Source organism: Hordeum vulgare, chromosome 7H (assembly GCF_904849725.1).
Source record: "Hordeum vulgare subsp. vulgare chromosome 7H, MorexV3_pseudomolecules_assembly, whole genome shotgun sequence".
NCBI classification, from domain to species: domain Eukaryota; kingdom Viridiplantae; phylum Streptophyta; class Magnoliopsida; order Poales; family Poaceae; genus Hordeum; species Hordeum vulgare.
In genome coordinates this window covers 25,385,729-25,392,033 of record NC_058524.1, presented here as the reverse complement: position 1 = coordinate 25,392,033, position 6,305 = coordinate 25,385,729, and positions in this window count along the sequence as shown.

Here is a 6,305-nt window from a genome sequence, read left to right as displayed (position 1 = left end):
GCAGAGTGCTGGCCTTTTTCTTTTCATTTTTTTGACTGCAAAATGACTGCATGGTCCGCTAGTCCTAGTGCGCAATAGATAGGGAAAGATGATAGCTAGTTGCCTAGTTATCTTGGCTGCATATGCCTGCATATAAGACGTTTCTTCCATGTATTTCACAGCTTACGTCTGCTCCTCCTCATGATCTGCTCACCAGAAGGCCACCCAGGCCGACATGTCAAGTATGCAAGGGGTACTCTACGCGTACATTCCAGCTACCCGGGGCGGCCGCCCACACCTGCCCCTACGGTGGCGCCGCCCCTGATGGTGGCAGAGAGCTGCTCCTTGTGTACGAGTTGTTGCCTAACGGCAGCCTCGACAATCATCTCTATGGTGCCAATAACGCCATGCTTCCATGGTCGGTTAGGTAAGAAGCCTCTCCCTTTTCCTGTTCGCGTGCTGGAGGTTGGGGGCGACGGGATCCGACAGCTCAGGGGGCAAATCTGACGTCTGAAGGTCGACCGACCCAACAGTTGGGCCGGCGCGCCTGTTGGAAATATGCCCTAGAGGCAATAATAAATTAGTTATTATTATATTTCTTAGTTCATGATAATCGTTTATTATCCATGCTATAATTGTATTGATTGGAAACACAATACTTGTGTGGATACGTAGACAAAACACTGTCCCTAGTAAGCCTCTAGTTGACTAGCTCGTTGATCAAAGATGGTCAAGGTTTCCTGGTCATAGGCAAGTGTTGTCACTTGATAACGGGATCACATCATTAGGAGAATCATGTGATGGACTAGACCCAAACTAATAGATGTAGCATGTTGATCGTGTCATTTTGTTGCTACTGTTTTCTGCGTGTCAAGTATTTGTTCCTATGACCATGAGATCATATAACTCACGGACACCGGAGGAATGCTTTGTGTGTATCAAACGTCGCAACGTAACTGGGTGACTATAAAGATGCTCTACAGGTATCTCCAAAGGTGTTCGTTGAGTTAGTATAGATCGAGACTGGGATTTGTCACTCCGTGTGACGGAGAGGTATCTCGGGGCCCACTCGGTAATACAACATCACACACAAGCCTTGCAAGCAATGTAACTTAATGTAAGTTGCGGGATCTTGTATTACGGAACGAGTATAGAGACTTGCCGGTAAACGAGATTGAAATAGGTATGCGGATACTAACGATCGAATCTCGGGCAAGTAACATACCGAAGGACAAAGGGAATGACATACGGGATTATATGAATCCTTGGCACTGAGGTTCAAACGATAAGATCTTCGTAGAATATGTAGGATCCAATATGGGCATCCAGGTCCCGCTATTGGATATTGACCGAGGAGTCTCTCGGGTCATGTCTACATAGTTCTCGAACCCGCAGGGTCTGCACACTTAAGGTTCGACGTTGTTTTATGCGTATTTGAGTTATATGGTTGGTTACCGAATGTTGTTCGGAGTCCCGGATGAGATCACGGACGTCACGAGGGTTTCCGGAATGGTCCGGAAACGAAGATTGATATATAGGATGACCTCATTTGGTTACCGGAAGGTTTTCGTGCATTACCGGAAATGTTTCGGGCTCATCGGTAGTGTACCGGGAGTGCCGGGAGGGGTGCCGGGGACCATCAGGAGGGGTGTCACGCCCCAAGGGGTCTCATGGGCTATGGGAAGAGATAAACCAGCCCCTAGTGGGCTGGAATAAGTTCCCACTAAGGCCCATAAGGTTTGAGAAGGAAAAAACACAAGGTGGAAAGAGTTTCCAAGTGGGAAGGTGGAATCCTACTCCAAGTAGGATTGGAGTAGGACTCCTCCACCTCCAATTTCGGTCAAACCTTTAGGTTTTGAGGCTGCCTCCTCCCCTCCCTCCCACCTATATATACAGAGGTTTTAGGGCTGATTTGAGACGACTTTTCCACGGCAGCCCGACCAGATACCTCCACGGTTTTTCCTCTAGATCGCGTTTCTGCGGAGCTCGGGCGGAGCCCTGCTGAGACAAGGTCATCACCAACCTCCGGAGCGCCGTCATGCTGCCGGAGAAATCTTCTACCTCTCCGTCTCTCTTGCTGGATCAAGAAGGCCGAGATCATCGTCGAGCTATACGTGTGCTGAACGCGGAGGTGCCGTCCGTTCGGTACTAGATCGTGGGACTGATCGCGGGATTGTTCGCGGGGCGGATCGAGGGACGTGAGGACGTTCCACTACATCAACCGCGTTCACTAACGCTTCTGCTGTACGATCTACAAGGGTACGTAGATCACTCATCCCCTCTCGTAGATGGACATTACCATGATAGGTCTTCGTGCGCGTAGGAAATATTTTGTTTCCCACGCGACGTTCCCCAACAGTGGCATCATGAGCTAGGTTCATGCGTAGATGTCTTCTCGAGTAGAACACAAAATATTTTGTGGGCGGTGATGTGCGTTTTGCTGCCCTCCTTAGTCTTTTCTTGATTCCGCGGTATTGTTGGATTGAAGCGGCTTGGACCGACATTACTCGTACGCTTACGAGAGACTGGTTTCATCGTTACGAGTAACCCCGTTGCTCAAAGATGACTGGCAAGTGTCGGTTTCTCCAACTTTAGTTGAATTGGATTTGACCGAGGAGGTCCTTGGATGAGGTTAAATAGCAACTCATATATCTCCGTTGTGGTGTTTGCGTAAGTAAGATGCGATCCTACTAGATACCCATGGTCACCACGTAAAACATGCAACAACAAAATTAGAGGACGTCTAACTTGTTTTTACAGGGTATGCTTGTGATGTGATATGGCCAACGTGTGATGTGATATATTGGATGTATTAGATGATCATGTTGTAATAGATAATATCGACTTGCACGTCGATGGTACGGCAATCGGCAGGAGCCATAGGGTTGTCTTTATAACTAACGTTTGTGCTTGCAGATGCGTTTACTACTTTGCTAGGACGTAGCTTTAGTAGTAATAGCATGAGTAGCACGACAACCCCGATGGCGACACGTTTATGGAGATCATGGTGTGACGCCGGTGACAAGAAGATCGTGCCGGTGCTTTGGTGATGGAGATCAAGAAGCACGTGATGATGGCCATATCATGCCACTTATAAATTGCATGTGATGTTAATCCTTTTATGCACCTTATTTTGCTTAGAACGACGGTAGCATTATGAGGTGATCTCTCACTAAAATTTCAAGACGAAATTGTGTTCTCCCCGACTGTGCACCGTTGCTACAGTTCGTCGTTTCGAGACACCACGTGATGATCGGGTGTGATAGACTCAACGTTCACATACAACGGGTGCAAAACAGTTGCGCACGCGGAACACTCGGGTTAAGCTTGACGAGCCTAGCATGTGCAGACATGGCCTCGGAACACATGAGACCGAAAGGTCGAGCATGAATCATATAGTTGATATGATTAGCATAGAGATGCTTACCACTGAAACTATTCTCGACTCACGTGATGATCGGACTTGAGATAGTGGATTTGGATCATGTACCACTCAAATGACTAGAGAGATGTACTTTTTGAGTGGGAGTTCTTAAGTAATATGATTAATTGAACTAATTGTCATGAACATAGTCTAATAGTCTTTGCGAATTACGATGTAGCTTGCGATATAGCTCTACTGTTTTATATGTTCCTAGAGAAAATTTAGTTGAAAGTTAATAGTAGCAAACTTTGCAGACTGAGTCTGTAAAACCGAGGATTGTCCTCGTTGCTGCACAGAAGGCTTATGTCCTTAATGCACCACTCGGTGTGCTGCACCTCGAGCGTCGTCTGTGGATGCTGTGAACATCCGACATACACGTTTCTGATGACTACACGATAGTTCAGTACAAAAATACTTAATGGCTTAGAAGCAAGGCGCCGAAAACGTTGTAAAACGTCACGGAACATAAGTGATGTTCTAAAGAGATGAAATTGTGATTTCATGCTTGTGCCCTTGTTAAGAGGTACGAGACCTCCGACAAGATTCTTTGTCCACAAAGCACAGGAGAAAAGGCTCAATCGTTGAGCATGTGCTCAGATTGTCTGAGTACGACAATCGCTTGAATCAAGTGGGAGTTAATCTTCCAGATGAGATAGTGATAGTTCTCCAAAGTCACTGCCACCAAGCTGTGAGAGCTTCGTGATGAACTATAACATATCAAGGATACATACAATGATCCTTGAGCGATTCGCGATGTTTGACACTGCGAAAGTAGAAATCAAGAAGGAGCATCAATAGTTGATGGTTTGTAAAACCACTAAGTTTCAAGAAAGGCAAGGGCTAGAAGGGATACTTCGTGAAACGGCAAAACAGTTGCTGCACAAATGAAGAGACCCAAGATTAAACCCAAACCCGAGACTAAGTGCTTCTGTAATGAGGGGAACAATCACTGAGGCGGAGGAACTCAAGATACTTGGTAGATAAGAAGGCTGGCAGAAGTCGAAAGAAGTGTATTTGATATACATGATGTTGATGTGGACTTTACTAGTACTCCTAGTAGCACGAGGGTATTGGATACCGGTTCGGTTGCTAAGTGATTAGTGACGCGAAATGAAAGCTACGGCATAAACGGAGACTAGCTAAAGGCGAGGTGACGATACGTGTTGGAAGTGTTTCCAAGATTGATATGATCAAACGTCGCACGCTCCCTCTACCATCGGGATTGGTGTTAAACCTAAATAATTGTTATTTGGTGCTTGCGTTAAGCATGAACATGATTGGATCGTGTTTATTGCAATACGATTATTCATTTAAAGAGAATAATGGTTACTCTATTTTCTTGAATAATCACCTTCAATGGTTTATTGAATCTCGATCGTAGTGTTACACATGTTCATGATATTGGTGCCAAAAGATACGAGTTGATGATGATAGTACCACTTACTTGTGGCACTGCCGCTTGAGTCATGTTAGTATAAATTGCATGAAGAGGCTCCATGCTGATGGATCTTTGTACTCACCTGATTTCGAATCACTAGTGACATGCGAATCATACCACATGAGCAAGGCCTTGTTTTCATTGAGATGAAATAAGATAGTAACTTGTTGGAAGTGATACATTTTGATGTATGCAGTCCAATGGGTGCTGAGGCACGCAGTGGATATCATTATGTTCTTACTTCACTGACGATTTGAGTAGATACAGGAGTATTTACTTAATGAATCACAAGTCTAAAATGTTGAAAAGTTCAATTCCGTTTCAGAGTGAAGTTCGTCGTAACAAGAGGATAAACTGTCTACGATATGATCATGGAAATGAATATCTGAGTTACGAGTTTTGGTACACAGTTAAGACAATGTGGAAATTGTTTCGCAGTTCATGCCACCTGGAACATCATAGTGTGATTATGTGTCTGAACATCATAGGCACGCACTATTTGGTATGGTGCATACTATGATGTCTCTTATCGAATTACCACTATCGTTTATGGGTTATGCATTAGAGACAACCGCACTCACTTTAAATAGAGCACCGCGTATTTCCGTTGAGATGACACAGTATAGACTGAGGTTTAGAGAAATCTAAACTGTCGTTTCTTGAAAGTTTGGGGTTTCGACACTTATGTGAAAAAGTTTCAGTCTGATAAGCTCGAACCCAAAGCGGATAAATGCATCTTCATAGGATATCCAAAACAGTTGGGTACATCTCCTATCTCAGATCCGAAAGCAAAGTGTTTGTTTCTAGAAACGGATCCTTTCTCGAGGAAAGGTTTCTCTCGAAAGAATTGAGTGGGAGGGTAGTAGAACTTGATGAGGTTATTGAACCATCACTTCAACCAATGTGTAGCAGGCGCAGGAAGTTGTTCATGTGGCGCCTGCACCAATTGAAGTGGAAGCTGATGATGATGATCATTGAGCTTCGAATCAAGTTACTACAAACCTCGTAGGTCGACAAGGTCGCGTACTGCTGCAGAGTAGTACGGTAACCCTGTCTTGGAGGTCATGTTGTTGAGCAACAGTGAACCTACGAGTTATGGAGAAAGCGATGGTGGGCCCAGATTCCGACAAATGGCTGGAAGCCATGAAATCCGAGAGAGGATCCATGTGTGAAAACAAAGTGTAGACTTTGGTAGAACTACTTGATGGTCATAGGACTATTGAGTAAAAATGGATCTTTAAAAGAAGACAGACGATGATGGTGATAAGTCACTATTACGAAAAGCTCGACTTGTCGCAAAGATGTTTTCGATAAAGATCAAACAGTTGACTATGATGAGACTTTCTCACTCGTAGCGATGCTAAAAGTCTGTTAGAATTATGTTAGTTGTTGATGCATTATTTATGAAATATTGCACGTAGGATGTCAAAACATTGTTTTCTCGACGGTTTCCTTGAGCAAACA